Below are 16,733 nucleotides of genomic sequence, written 5' to 3' on the forward strand. Positions count from 1 at the left end.
GTGTCAGTTTTATAAAAGTATACTTCAACATTAAATGAATCCACGTTATAGCAGGCTCCATTGCCCTTGGATGGCGTGATTGAATTGTACAAATGAAATGGTATTCGGATCTTGAAAATAAAAGCGACTATAGAATCTCTGGTTCTGAAAATAAGAGAGGGATCATACCACGAGTTCTAAGGACTGATTCTATAAATACCCTTGCTTGATGTTTATGATATCACACAACAACCCTCTAAAATTAATTATGTAATAATTCATAAAATTACCACATCGAAAAGCATTACTTGTCTTATTCTAAGCCATTTGCTACATTCTTGAAAGCATCTGAGTGCAAGAAATGGATAATTCCATCATATATTTCCCCACACTTTCCTTATTTCTGGATGAACTAGCAGTTTAAAAGTTCAAATAGTAGTGCACATTCAATTATACTATCACATCAAGCTTAAAAATTCAATTAACTCTATGTATGTAGTGTTAAAATAAATCTCGTTTTCCTAAGAACGTATTAGTTGTTATCTAGTTCTTGCACTCAGGTATTCAAATGTGTGTGTGAGGTGATTTGATCAAATATATTAAGTTCACTCTGGAACTTGTGAAGAACAAACACATACAACTTTTCCGCTTGTGATGGGGAGTCGTGATTTTATATTATTTTTCCTGAATTCATTTGTTGACATTTTTTATTACTTTACAGTATTAGTATATTTTATTATCCACAGTTCACATTATTTCAACGACGGTATAGAATATCCTGGATACTTATCATGGTGTCTTATAGCTAACATTGTTGCGCTAAATATTTGGATGCATAAAATCGACCACAGATGATTGGAAATAAGAACCAACGCCAGTTTTATATCATCATTATCCTTCGGTTACATTATCCATCCAACAGCTGGATGTATATTTAAGCTTGTATTCGGGATAGGGTGTGTTCGAACTTCATCGTCAAAAGTGGTTTAGTGTGTTTGCACAGTTTCACACCATCTAAATGGCAGAGCTGCTGCTGAGTCCCATAATGCCCTGTGTAACATATTTCCAATAAAAATAGATGTTACAAGAAGCCCAAGTCACCAGATACTTTCTTACGATCCACAAATCCGTGTTTCTCATGGAACCGAAAGCAATGTTCAACTTAACTCTTCAGCAACGCCTGCCGATTTCTTGGTAACTTCGCTGCTAGAAGAAAATATTTAAACACAGGCCTTTATGGATAGTAGAGAAGATTTAATATGTGAACCGCATTCCTAATATTCACTATCTGTTTCTTATTAGTTTATCAGGTATTTCGATATTCTCATCTCAGCGTTTCTTGTGTCTATATATTTATTTATTTATTTATTTATTTATTTATTTATTTATTTATTTATTTATTTATTTATTTATTTATTTATTTATTTATTTATTTATTTATTTATTTATTTTTGCTATTTGCTTTACGTCGCACCGACACAGATATGTCTTATGGCGACGATGGGATAGGAAAGGCCTAGGAAGTGAAGGAAGCGGCCGTGGCCTTAATTAAGGTACAGCCCCGGCATTTTTCTGGTGTGAAATTAGGAAACCACGGAAAACCCTCTTCAGGGCTGCCGAGAGTGGGGCTCGAACCACTATCTCCCGATTACTGGATACTGGCCGCACTTAAGCGACTGCAGCTATCGAGCTCGGTCGTTCCTTGTGTAAACGTTAATTATACTGTCGACACCTTGTTAAACTAATCAATATCGATCGAGTTGGCTATGCAGTTAGTGTCGCGTAGCTATGAGCTTGCATTCGGGATACAGTGGATTCGAGCCCCACTGCCGACAGCCCTGAAGATCGTATTCCAGGATTTCCCATTTACACACCAGGCCGGTGCTAGAATTATACCGTAATTAAAGCCACGGTCACGTCCTTATCATTCCCAGCCCTGTCGTATCCCATCACTGCCACCAGATCTCTCTGCGTTGGTGCTCAGTAAAACAGATGACAAAAAACTAATGAATGTGAAATTTCCTTCTGTTGAGGAGAGCAAAAACCAGTTTCAATATGATATTATGAATCTGCGGTGTCTTCCGTTATATTTTCTTCGACTCCCCTTGGAATATAGGCCTATTCTAAGTGGACGTTGTTACGTCATACTTACTTAAGTTTCGTTACACATCATCTATGTATATAAAATAGCCGGCCCTGTGGTGTTGGGGTAGCGTGCCTGCCTCTTACCCGGAGGTCCCGGGTTCGATTCCCGGACAGATCAGGGATTTTTACCTGGACCTGAGGGCTGGTACGAGGTCCACTCAGCCTACGTGATTAGAATTGAGGAGCTATCTGACCATGAGATGGCGACCCCGGTCTAGAAAGCCAAGAATAACGGCCGAGAGGATTCGTCATGCTGACCACACGACACCTCGTAATCTACAGGCCTTCGGGCTGAGCAGCGGTCACTTGGTAGGCCAAGGCCCTTCAAGGGCTGTAGTGCCATGGGGTTTGATTTGGTTTGGTTTGGTTATATCTATATATATAAAGTAATTTGTCCTGACTGACATCATCGCCGAGCCAAAACTACTGGACATAAAGAAATGAAATTTTGGGGATACATTCATATTAAGATGTACGTGCTCGCTAAGAGAAGAATTTTTGGATATTCCTTCGCTAAGGGGGTGAAAAGGGGGGTGACATTTTAATTAAAAATTGGTATTTAGAATCTTCTTTAAAAATAAGGAAACACGTATTTTTTGTTTTCAGAAAATCCCAATAGGAGGGGTGAAAAAGTTTGAAAAACGGGTTGAATGCCTTCAATCAGAATACCGGTACTTATATCTCAGAAAGTGAAGATATTACAGACCTGAAAATTGGTACTTTTGATCTCTTTTAAAAATAAGGAAACACCTATTTTTTAGTTTTTGGAAAATACAATTAATGGTAGGGTGAAAATGGGCTGAATTTTTAAAATGAGTGTATCTATATCTCTAAATTTTGAAAGTTTACAGATGTAAAATTGGTATTTAGAATCTTCATTAAAAATAAGGAAACACGTATTTTTCTGTTTTCGGAAAATCCCTTTAAATGGGGTGAAAAATGTGGGAAAATGGGTTAAACACCTTTCATGAGGAGACTTATATCTCTTAAACTGAAGATGTTACAGATATGGAAATTGAAATTTGGAATCTCCTTTGCAAATAAAGAAACACGTATTTTTGTGTTTTTGGATAATCCAATGAATAGGGTGTGAACAGGAGTGACAAACGGGGTGAATTTTTAAAAAGACTTTATCTGCAAATTATCTCAGACACGTAATATTTTACAGATTTGAAAACTGGTATTTGGAGTTTCCTGTAAAAGTAAAGAAACATAAATATTTTTTCCTAAAATCCACTAAAGGGGAACTAAAAAAGAGGGTGAATTTTTAAAATTAGCGTATCTACAGTATATCTCACAAACTTAACATGCTGCAGACGTGAAGATTGGTATTTGGAATCTCCTTTAAAAACAAGGAAACACGTATTCTTTGGTTTTCGGGAAACACCCTTAACGGGGGAGGGGGGGCGGGGTGAATGGATTGAAAAATTAGTTGAATTATTTGTATGAGAATGTCTATATACATACCAAAAGAATATAAAGATGTTAGAAACGTGAAAACTGGTATTTGGAATCTGCTTTAAATATAAGGAATCACGCATTTGTTTGGGTGGTGGGAAACCAACTTAACGGGCGGAGGTGGAGTGATAAAGGAGTATAATTCTTTTCATGAGGATACGTATATCTCAAAAATCTAAAGATGTTACAGACAAGAAAATTTGCATTTTAAAATTTTCTTTCAAAGTAAAGAAACACGTAATATTTTGTGTTTGGAAAATCCACTTATGCAGGTGAATTAATTGAAAAATTAGTTGAATACTTTGTATGAGGATACTTATATCTCAAAACAAAAGATGTTACGGACGTTAAAAATAGTATTTGGAATCTACTTTAAAAATAAAGAAACACGCATTTGGGTGGATCAACTTGGGGCGGGGGCGGTGAAAAAGGAGTTTAATTCCTTTTTATGAGGATACATATATCTCAAAACTGAAGATGTTACAGTCGTGATAACTGGCATTTGGAAGCTCCTTTATAAACAAAGAAACAAGTTTTTTGGTTTTCGGAAAAGTCACTAATGGGGGAGAGGGTGAAAGGAACATTTGGAATTACCTTAAAAAATAAAGTAACACGCATTTTTGGAGGGGGGAATCAACTTAACGGGCTGAGGTGAAAAACGAGTTGAATTCTTTTATGAGGATACTTATATCTCAAAAACTGAAGATGTTAGAGGCATGAACATTTATATTTGGAATCTTCTTTCAAAGTAAAGAAACACGTGTTCTTTTCTCTGTGGAAAATCCACTTAGGGGGTGAATGCATTGAAAAATTATTTGAATTATGTGTGTGAGAATACTTATATCTCAGCAAATTAAAAATGTTTTCCGGCTCCATGGCTAAATTATTAGCGTGCTGGCCTTGGTCACAGGGGTCCCGGGTTCGATTCCCGGCAGGGTCGGAAATTTTAACCATCATTGGTTAATTTCCCTGGCACGGGGGCTGGGTGAATGTGTTGTCTTCATCATCATTTCATCCTCATCACGACCCGCAGGTCGCCTACGGGAGTCAAATCAAAAGACCTGTACCTGGCGAGCCGAACCCGTCCTGGGATATCCCGGTACTAAAAGCCATACGCCATTTCATTTCAACTAAAAATGTTAAAGACGTGAACATTTGTATTTGAAATCTCATTTAAAAATAAAGAAACACGCACTTTTGGGGAGCGGGAATCAATGTAACGGGTAGGAAGGGGAGTGAAAAAGGGGTTGAATTACTTTCATGAGTATAATTACATCTCAAAAACTGAAGATGTTACAGACGTGAAAATTAGTGTTTGAAATATCCTTCAAAAATACAGAAGACGTAAGGGGTGTGGGGTTGAAAATAAGTACCGGTAAATAAAGAGTTTAAATACGTTTATGAGGATACCTTATATTAGAAAATGAAGCTGTTAGAGACGTGAAAGTTGGTATTTTGAATTTCCTTTCAAAATAGAGAAACACGTATTTTTTTGTTTTCGGAAAGTCCACTTAAGGCGGGAGAGGGGTGGAAAGAAGTGAGGAAGAAGAAGATGAATATTTCTTATGGGTATACATTTATCTCAAAAACTGAAGGTGTTACAGACGTACAGGTATGAAAACTGGTATTTGAATATCCTTTAAAAATAATGAAACACGTATTTCTATTTGCTTTCGAAAAATCCAATTGAGGGGCTGAAAAGAACTGGAAAAGTGGGTGAATTTTTAAAACGAGTACCGGTATATCTGCATTATATGTCGTCCGGCTCCATGGCTAAATGATTATGCTGGCCTTTGGTCACAGGGGTCCCGGGTTCGATTCCCGGCAGGGTCGGGAATTTTAACCATCATTGGTTAATTTCCCTGGCACGGGGGCTGGGTGTATGTGTATATGCTGTCTTCATCATCATTTCAACCTCATCACGACGCGCAGGTCGCCTACGGGAGCCAAATCTAAATACCTGCACCTGGCGAGCCAAACCCGTCCTGGAATCTCCCGGCACTAAAAGCCATACGCCATTTCATTTTACATTATATGTCAAAAACTTAACATGCTAGAGACAAGAAACTTGGTATTTGGAAAGTCCTTAAAAAATACAGGAACCTGTACTTTTTTGCTTTGGAGAAGGCACTTAACAGGGGGTGAAAATTAGTGAAAAGTAGTTGATTTGTTTTTTATGAGGATACTCATACCTTAAAAACTGAAAATGTTACAACGTGAAAATTGATATTTGAAATCTCCTTTAAAAATAAGGAAGCGTGTATTTTTGTTTTCGGAAAATGCACTTAGATGGGGGTAGTAGAAGGACTGATCAAGGGGTTGAATTCTTTGTATGGGGATACTTATGTATATCTCAAAAACTGAATGTTACAGATGTGGGAATAGGTATTTGGAATCTCCTTTAAAAAGATAGAAACATGTATTTATTTTTTGTTTTGAGAGAAGACTGTTTCTCGCATGTACAGTTTCTATATCGCATGGTCGTCTTAGGCCCAAAAAGGTAATGCCACAAGCATGGTTTATAAAGAATTTCTGGGGTAAATGAAACTCAATTTTTGGGTGAGTTTTTATTCTTTAGGAATTTTCAGATAGTCTCTTAGTACATTGCCGAGGAACAAATACTCTGATCAAATTACGAAATCCACGCGAGCGAAGCCGCGGGTAATTGCTAGTACATAATATATGTTGGGTATTCAAACCGAAGGCTGTTTGGATCCTCAACAGGTTCACCATTAGCTGTCATAGATGGCCTAGGTGTCACTGAAGAGGCGTACTGGGGAAATTAAGAGTTAGGTAGTTTCCCGTTGCGTTCCTCACTGAGCCAGAAGTTGTTACTGCACATCAGTCTGCCAAGCCCACTGAAATTCGTGCACCAACCGACCCTACGAGCGACATTCTCACACCATTCATAGCAGGGACTGGCTGCATAAGGAATGGCATTACTAGCGTCAATCATACCTCAGCCACTTTCATATTTTCAAAGCCAAGGATAAGACTGAAACAGGTCAATGAAAGTAATAATTTTATTCTAGCCCATACCAGAAGACATAGTGCACTGTAAACACTACATCTTGCCAGCAAATGCCTACATCATACATACATTTTCATTATAGACTGTTATGATTTTCTGTGTTCAGACTGCAAGCCTCTGTGAATCTACTAATCGCTTCACAATCCTCTGTTTGTAACTAGTTCTGTGGCCAGGTTTAGTTTCATACCTCGTATCTTTAAACCATTACAAACTGAGTACCACAAGGACCATCTTTGTCTTTCTCTAATTCTATTACCATCCATGACCGAATACATTAATATCATAGTCAACCCATCGTTCTCCATTTTCTTCACACGCCCTCTCACCGAAGCCGGCATATGCGTGCCGCTTCATCCTTCAAGTTCATTCGTAATTTAGCCTGTATGTCCTTATTCCGATTGCCCTTCCGCCACCGTTCCCACCTAATTTTACCATCGATCGTTTCCAAATTATCAATAAGATATACTGATTCCACCTAGCTTTCACTGCCGTACTGTACCTTTACCGGTCTTGACCAGGAGACCCAAGCACAATAGTGCACCTGTGTAACCTGATGAACAACCACGGATGAGGCTATAACGAAGAGTGGTCAGAACCGCCAACATGGGCTTCGAACTCCCCTCCTCCTACTTTCTGGGCGAGCCTCGGCATTGCTCGAGCACAATAGGGGTAGTGACTTTCGAAGAAAGAAGAAATATTTACTTAATATCGAGTCTTATCTAATGTCAAAGTAGGATTTTTGGGTTAAACTATTTACTGGGTAGAAACGACAAGAATGATGTAATGGGATCACGAATATAAATGTATTTCTGAATTGCAACATAAGGATTAACAACACTAACATAATAGAAATCTGCACACCAGAAAAGAAAGACAGTACGCAAAATAAATTGATTCGCCTGAAGGGCGTTCAATGATCTCAACTCATCACAGACTTCATCTGGCAATGAAGTACACTGACTGACAGAGCAAATGCAACACCAAGAAGAAGTGGTTCGAAAGGGATGAAAGTTGGGGAAAAAACAGAGACGGCACGGACGAATAATTCGTGTTTATTTCAAACCGATATGCAGGTTACACAATGCGCACGGCATCGACTCAGTAGGATGTGGGACCACCGCGAGCGGCGATGCACGCAGAAACACGTCGAGGTACAGAGTCAATAAGAGTGCGGATGGTGTCCTGAGGGATGGTTCTCCATTTTCTGTCAACCATTTGCCACAGTTGGTCGTCCGTACGAGGCTGGGGCAGAGTTTGCAAACGGCGTCCAATGAGATCCCACACGTGTTCGATTGGTGAGAGATCCGGAGAGTACGCTGGCCACGGAAGCATCTGTACACCTCGTAGAGCCTGTTGGGAGATGCGAGCAGTGTGTGGGCGGGCATTATCCTGCTGAAACAGAGCATTGGGCAGCCCCTGAAGGTACGGGAGTGCCACCGGCCGCAGCACGTGCTGCACGTAGCGGTGGGCATTTAACGTGCCTTGAATACGCACTAGAGGTGACGTGGAATCATGCGCAATAGCGCCCCAAACCATGATGCCGCGTTGTCTAGCGGTAGGGCGCTCCACAGTTACTGCCGGATTTGACCTTTCTCCACGCCGACGCCACACTCGTCTGCGGTGACTATCACTGACAGAACAGAAGCGTGACTCATCGGAGAACACGACGTTCCGCCATTCCCTCATCCAAGTCGCTCTAGCCCGGCACCATGCCAGGCGTGCACGTCTATGCTGTGGAGTCAATGGTAGTCTTCTGAGCGGACGCCGGGAGTGCAGGCCTCCTTCAACCAATCGACGGGAAATTGTTCTGGTCGATATTGGAACAGCCAGGGTGTCTTGCACATGCTGAAGAATGGCGGTTGACGTGGCGTGCGCGGCTGCCACCGCTTGGCGGCGGATGCGCCGATCCTCGCGTGCTGACGTCACTCGGGCTGCGCCTGGACCCCTCGCACGTGCCACATGTCCCTGCGCCAACCATCTTCGCCACAGGCGCTGCACCGTGGACACATCCCTATGGGTATCGGCTGCAATTTGACGAAGCGACCAACCTGCCCTTCTCAGCCCGATCACCATACCCCTCGTAAAGTCGTATGTCTGCTGGAAATGCCTCCGTTGACGGCGGCCTGGCATTCTTAGCTATACACGTGTCCTGTGGCACACGACAACACGTTCTACAATGACTGTCGGCTGAGAAATCACGGTACGAAGTGGGCCATTCGCCAACGCCGTATCCCATTTATCGTTCGCTACGTGCGCAGCACAGCGGCGCATTTCACATCATGAGCATACCTCAGTGACGTCAGTCTACCCTGCAATTGGCATAAAGTTCTGACCACTCCTTCTTGGTGTTGCATTTGCTCTGTCAGTCAGTGTATAATCGAAATCTTGCAATTAAATATCATCTTATATTTATATCAGAATTCTCCTTTCTTTCGGTCGATCACCTCCATCATATCATTTGAGGAGATGTCCCCTACATAATCCACACTATTCTTAGCACGTACAATCGGGTCTTTACGTTACATGAGTACACACAAAATATTTATATAAATACACAACAATGAGCAAAATTCTCAGGACTCACCGTATACCCTGACACCAGGACAAACAACGATGAACATCGGTTCTGTTTGAACTCGTTGAAATAATATACTGAACAATAATTATATGTACAAATGGGCCATTCCTGAAAGGCAAACATAAACACATACACTTCTTCTGCCCCGTATGAAAACTTAGCACAGAGCTCTCGCATACTGGCATGACCCGGCAATCGTCCGGATTCGAACGGGGCCCCTCTGCCTGAGATACGCACATCTGAAATCCCTAAACCATCTATCCCTCCATAATTCTGAACAAGGGAACATCTCTTAACTACCAGTTATTATTACCATATTATAATTTAGCACAAGTGTTCTTAAACCGAACTATTAAAAGAAAACACAGTGAGAAATCCAGGGATCCGTGGCCTTAAACGACAATAACACGGAACGCCGCTCTGCACAGAGGGAAGAAAAAATGAAAGAAAAAGTTTCCTTTCTATTGTGCTCGACTAGGTCTGTCGGTCGGTCATACCTATTCACTGGCTGCCAGGCCCATAACTCTGCATAATTACAGCGGCTAATTCTCCTCCGAGGATACACTTATTATCTCCCAAATTCATTTATTTATCCCACTTATTTCATATCACCACAGATTTCCCAAGGAATATTATTTATTTACTCTCTATTCTCTCATTCTTCACGTCGATTACTTTGGGGCATTATAAAATTAGAAATCCTCATTGCATATCTCATCGTAGATTATTTTGGGCATTCGGCCTTCTCGTTACTTCTCATGTCGCGTATCCTAGCCCATTGGGCATAGAGCTATCACTGACCTTTATCTCATATCTCATAAGTTTCCTCCACTTGCCGCCAATTCTTATCACTCTCTCCAAAGGGCGCTGCGGCCGTCTTCCTCGCTGACTGGAATCTGCCTTCCTGTTGCTCGCCTTGGTGCAAGCGCAGATGAAGCACCCTTTCTCATAGTCAGTGATGCCTTTCCACATGCTGACCCAGAATAATCTTCGTCGGATAGACTGATATGTTTCTTCACCTCCTCGATGTCCAGCTCCAGTGCTGTCGTGGAACTTCTCGAGGATGTCCGTCGTGTTGCTGTCTAGGGATCACCACTACTGCAGGCGTGTCGGAGAGGTGATATCTGTACATTAAGAGTCCTGCGTCAACACGGAAGTTCTTGTAGCACATTTTGAATTCCCTCGGGTCGAGTCGACTATAGGGGTTCTGTCTCCTAATCTACTGCGTCATGATCCTACAGGTCTTGTCTTGTTCTTGCCATTGCTTGATTACTCCCAGATCAAGTTCCTTCTTGATGGTCATAAGAAGTTCATTGGGTTCGCTCTGGTGTTTTCGTGGAAACTCGCTCTCGAATATGGTGCTCCTAGCTTCAGGTTCTATCGCCGGGTGCCTTGATAAACTGTCCACATCCTTGCGAGTCCGGAGATTTCCATCGTGCCAGGCGACCCTGAGATGTCTGTCTTTTCCCAAAAAAGACTACACGAGCTGCATAGTCTAGGATCACCTTGTATTCTACCAAAAAGTCATGACCGAATGTGATATCAGGAATTAGGTTCTGAATCACTGCAACGTTAATTACAATAGGCAGGTCCATGCATTTAACGGTTAGGTTAGTCTGTCCTTGGATGGAATAGGTTACCCCATCCGCTGTTCCCACCACCCTTCCAAAACGGTGAGACTTCATAAGCGGTAGTAACCTGGCAACAGTCCCACTCAGGAATGAGTGGCTTGCTTGGCTGTCGAGAATGGCTGAAAAATTATCGTTGCCTACCCTCAAGATCTTAGCTGGGCTAAGTTGCTCCTTCTGCTCACAATCTGACCAATCCCTTTCCCACTTTTCCAGGGCTGCTTGTCTGTCGGGTATTGAGGCACATTCCTGTTCCCGGTCTAATCCCCTCTTAATCCAGAATGGTCCGGACCTAGTATTTTCGACGCCAAATTTGGGCGTTTGTTCTTCAGATGTCCCGTTCTTTCACACTGGTAGCATTTCCTAACCGAGCTGGTCCCTTCCGTGGCTGTACTCTTGTATTCTTCTTCCAACTGGGCGATGACCCTACGCAGATCATCAAAGGATTTCGGTTGCCATACCTTCACTAGGGGTCTAATCTTATAGTGGAGTATCTCTACGATGTCTGGTAGGATCTCGTTCTCGTCTCCTTCAGGATTCAGCCGCTTGAAGAGCTGGTACTTCTACAGAACGAACGCGCAATCTCTCATGCCGGTGGGTTGTGCATCAGTCAGTAGCTTCCTTTTCAAAGAGCTCTTCGTCCCTTCGGGATTAAACCTAGCAAGGAATTCCCTCTTGAAGTCAGTCCAGTTTAAGCTCAAGCCCAACAACTTATTCCACCAAGTAGCGGTTTGCCCCTTTATCTGCGCTGTGGCAAGTTGAATGAAGATGTTCTTCGGTAGATTAGTCCTTTTTACTAGACAGACCGATCCTTCGATGAAGCTAGTCGGGTTATCTTCCAGTCTCCGTGGAATTCTGGAAGGCTCTCTTTAATCGCTTTCGGGTATAAGTGTCCTGTATTGTCGGCTATGTTTGAGGGGGTTGAAGGGATGGTGATAGGTCCTGTTCGAGTTAGCCTATTTTCTAGCACGTGAAGGATGGCCTCTCTCATATTCTGAACATCTCCCTTGATGGTCGAAATCCGGTTTTCTAACGTTCCTTCATTGGCAGAAATATGGCTTCCAAAATTTCCCTCGACGGCAGAAATTCTCCCCTCAACCTGTTGTTTGATATCGGAAACCTGGGTTTTCACCACTTCCTTGAGGTTCGAGATGTCCCTTTCCAGCTGGCTTTCCCTACTATCGATCTGCTCAACCTGCCCCAGTTTTGAACTGGTGTCCGATATCTGCTGTGTTAATTGGTTGGTGACCTTACTAATTTGGAATGAAATTTTATCATCTACGGTTGAAATTTTTGATTCTAGGCTTTGTCCTACTTTTTAAACCTGCATGTACACTTGAAATATTTGTCCGGTTGAAACGGTATTAGTCTGAGAAATTTCGTCTGAAATTTTATCTGAAAGTATGGCATTCTGTTTTATTAAGCCGGAGTTAGCTTGTAAAATGTGTTCTGTTATGGTGGAATTGAGTGTCTGTATCATGCTCATTAGATTGGAACACATTGCGGTCATATTTACCTCATCTGCCGATGACGAGTCCAGTTGTTCGTCCACCTCGATGAAAAACCTTTCGGGATCTTCACCGTTTTTAATGAGGTCTTCTCGTAGCTGTGCCTTCAATGATTTCTTATCGCCGTTCGTCGGAAGATTTCTTTTTGCGAGTTCGTCTTGAAGTTGTTTTACATATTTTCCAGTATCACTTTCATTTTATTCCGATTACCAGTTACACTCGTATTCACTGCCGAAAATTGTTCTTCAGTCCTGTAACACAGTCGCCATTTATCGTAATCACAAAGTCGCACACACGAGATGCTGTCAATTGCATACACTATTTTATTTACAAATTAAATACACATTATACACACACATTGATGAACCACCATTTTGAATAAAACACTTGACTGCTACATTAGCATGTCAACCAACTACCAACACAATAAAATCACAACATGAGTTCGCACACTGAATTCGACTAGCGAATTTCGTTAACAACTCTCCCTAACAACTCTCAAGACGGTTCCTTATATACCTTGCCTGGCCAGGTTTCTAGAAAAGTATGACACAACATGCTTTCTCCCATCTTCTCGAGTCTCCAATAACCTATGTACACTGTAAAACCCTAGTAACGAAGGTGTATTGTTCTAGAATCTTACCCCGTGTTGCACAGCATTGCATCGGATTTATACATCATATTTACAGGTAATAATAAATTATATACTTTTAATTACGTGCTCTTACACTAAATAAAATCGTATTAATATACATACAACAGACGTATCGTAACATAACCTCACATGTTTTGTTACACGGGACCAATTATACAACACACAAATAATAACTGGTACGACCACGATTTATACCAAATAAAGTCCGTACATAACTACGTAAATAATAATACTAGTAGACGTAAACAACTTCATAGCCACACCTCACAAATAATAATAATAACAATAATAATAATAATAATAATAATAATAATAATAATAATAATAATAATAATAATAATAATAATAACACCTACTAATCGATCTCGATATTTTCTATTTACCCATGGGTTTAGAAAATTGTTGCCGGGCTGAGTGGCTCAGACGGTTGAGGCGCTGGCTTTCTGACCCCAACTTGGCAGGTTCGATCCTGGCTCAGTCCGGTGGTATTTGAAGGTGCACAAAATACGTCAGCCTCGTGTCGGTAGATTTACTGGCACGTAAAAGAACTCCCGCGGGACAAAATTCCGGCACCGCGGCGTCTCCGAAGACCTTAAAATAATAGTTAGTGGGATGTAAAGCAAATAACATTATTATTATTATTATTATTATTATTATTATTATTATTATTATTATTATTATTATTATTATTATTAGAAAATTGTTTCCAAGTTATACCAGTCCATTACACACTTGCATCAACACTTTGGCGTTAAAACGTATGCCTCCCGGAACTTTTGTATTGTCAATAACATCATTGACACATTTATTTAAAAATGTGTATTTCCTTCCGCGTACATAAGGGTTTCTATTTAAATTCTTCAAGCAGCCAATTACACACGGTCTGTTATCCCGGTGCGAAGAACGTTATTTTTTAATATGAATATAATGAAACTCATTTTGAACTCTTTCAAGTTTACTTATATGTGACTGATAGTAAGGCGTTCGTATTAAACAAGATTACTCAAGTTTGCTTCTAACACACAAACTGAACAACAAAAGTAAAGTATTAGCGTCATTCATTTATTTTGAATATTAATGAAAAATTCGAATGATATATATGCTTCCTTCGTCATTTTTTTCAGTATAGATATTAAATGGGAAGCTATCACTGATTAAAATCCCAAAACTTTCATGAATTAAACAAATAGGGGGCCTTTTTTCGAGAAAATGTTAAAATAAAGCATTGCCCATTGTTGAAATGCAGGGGATCACTGTAAACATCTAGGTGTTAATATATAGGAAACGTCCTCATTGGGGTAATCATATAAATGGGATTGGAAATAAAGGGTACAGTTCTCTGCACGTGGTTATGAAGGTATTTTGCGGTTTTAGTAAGGATGCAAACTCACCCCGGGGATCCGGATTCGATTCCCGGCTAGGTCAGAGAATTTTACTTGGATCTGAGGACTGTTTCGAGGTCCAATCCGCCTACGTGATTAGAATTGAGGAGCTATCTAACGGTGAGATAGCGGCCCCGGCTAGAAAGCCAAGAAGATTCGTCGTGCTGACCACACGACACCTCGTAATATGCAGGCCTTCGGGCTGAGCAACGGTCGCGTGGTAGGCCAAGGCCCGTCAGGGCTGTAGTGCCATGGGGTTAGGTTAGGTTAGGTTAGTAAGGATGTAGAGGAGAGGGCATATAAGTCTCTGGTAAGACCCTAACTAGAGTATGGTTCCAGTGCATGGGAACCTCACCAGGATTACTTGATTCGAGAACTGAAAAAAGTCCAAAGAAAAGCAGCTCGATTTGTTCTGGGTGATGTCCAATAAAATACTAGGGTTACGAAAAAATGTTGTATAGTTTGGGCTGGGAAGACTTAGGAGAAAGGAGATGAGCTGATCGACTAGGTGGTACATTCCGAACTGTCAGTGGAGAGACTGCGTGGAATGACATTAGTAGACGAATAAGTTTGAGTGGTGTTTTTAAAAGTAGGAAAGATCACAATATGAAGATAAAGTTAAACACAAGAGAACAAGTTGAGACAAATATTCGTTTATAGGTAGGGGAGTTAGGGATTGGAGTAATTTACCAAGGGAGTTGTTCGATAAATTTCCAAATTCTTTGCAATCATTTAAGAAAAGGCTGGGAAAAGAACAGATAGAGAATCTCCCACCTGGGCGACTGCCCTAAATACAGGTCAGTGGTGATTGATTGATTGATTGATTGATTGATTGATTGATTGATTGATTGATTGATTGATTGATTGATTGATTGATTGATTGATTGATTGATTGATTGATTGATTGATTGATTGATTGATTGATTGATTGATTGATTGATTGATTGATTGATTGATTGATTGATTGATTGATTGATTTTATAAGTATCCAGTTGTAATTCAATTAAACCGTTGTTATTGGATATTTCTTTAAGTAATTTGATGCCATCGGCATATAGAAGACATCTAGAATGATTAACAAATTTTGGTCAATCATTAATGAGCAAACAAAAAAAGAAAGGGCGTAGATTTTACCCTTGAGGGACGCCTGACAAATATGGTACTGGTTTAGTCTGGTTAAACGTTACGTACTGTCTCCAGTTTGGTGAATGAGAAGAAATCAACTGTTGTAATTGAGAGGAGAGGCCAAAATTCGATCATTTCAGCAGCGGAATCTCATGATCGAGCATATCAAATACCTTTGTGAAATCCATATAACGCATCAACAGATACAATTATCCTGTTCATCGGGTATGAAATAAGCTGAGCAAAATTAATCAATTTTCTGAAGTAGATCTTCCCGGATAAAAGCCACATTGACATGCTGATATACATGTGTGTGTGTGGGGGGGGATTACAATTTCTAAAATAAAGGATGTATTCAAATACTCCCCTCGGAGCACAATATCAGTGCTGAAAGCTATGGTCTACAAAATTATTGAATTGAAATGCATGGTCACCTTTAATGCAAACATTTGTGATGTATGACATCATATGGTGCAGCTCAGGGAACTCACAAAAGTACAAAAATGGCACAATACTGTTTGTTGCTGAAATCTGATTTGCGGGAAAGAGGAGAGGAGTACAAAAACAGCTCGATGTAGTAAATGAGAAGTTAATGATCAGCGGAATTAGAAATAGTATAGAGAAAAGCAAGAAGAATAGGGGTCCTTTTCCCAGAAAAGAAATTAAAATAAAACATTCCTTATTGTTGAAATGCAGGCTATTTTATTTCTCCATTGATAGCAATTATTAATATCCAGTTTTTATTCAAGTAAAACGTTGTTGACCGCCTCTGTCGTGTAGTGGTTATCGTGATTAGCTGCCACCCCCGGAGGCCCGGGTTCGATTCCCGGCTCTGTCACGAAATTTGAAAAGTGGTACAAAGGCTGGAACGGGGTCCACTCAGCCTCGGGAGGTCAACTGAGTAGAAGTGGGTACGATTCCCATCTCAGCCATCCTGGAAGTGTTTTACCGTGGTTTCCCACTTCTCCTCCAGGCAAATGCCGGGATGGTACCTAACTTAAGGCCACGGCCGCTTCCTTCCCTCTTCCTTGTCTATCCCTTCCAATCTCCCCTTCCCCCCACAAGGCCCCTGTTCATCAAAGCAGGTGAGGCCGCCTGGGCGAGGTACTGTCCTCCTCCCCAGTTGTATCCCCGACCCAAAGTCTCACGCTCATGGTCACTGCCCTTGAGGCGGTAGAGGTGGGATCCCTCGCTGAGTCCGAGGGAAAACCGACCGTGGAGGGTAAACACATTAAGAAAGAATG

The 16,733-nt window shown here is 41.0% G+C and overlaps 1 protein-coding gene across 1 annotated transcript in view; it reads left to right on the forward strand.

The window, feature by feature from the left end:
* Positions 1 to 16,733, forward strand: part of LOC136863663 (rho guanine nucleotide exchange factor 11) — a 673,199-nt gene that overhangs the window by 293,827 nt on the left and 362,639 nt on the right. The gene's annotated exons all lie outside the window — the stretch shown is intronic.

Source organism: Anabrus simplex, chromosome 2 (genome assembly GCF_040414725.1).
Source record: "Anabrus simplex isolate iqAnaSimp1 chromosome 2, ASM4041472v1, whole genome shotgun sequence".
NCBI lineage: Eukaryota > Metazoa > Arthropoda > Insecta > Orthoptera > Tettigoniidae > Anabrus > Anabrus simplex.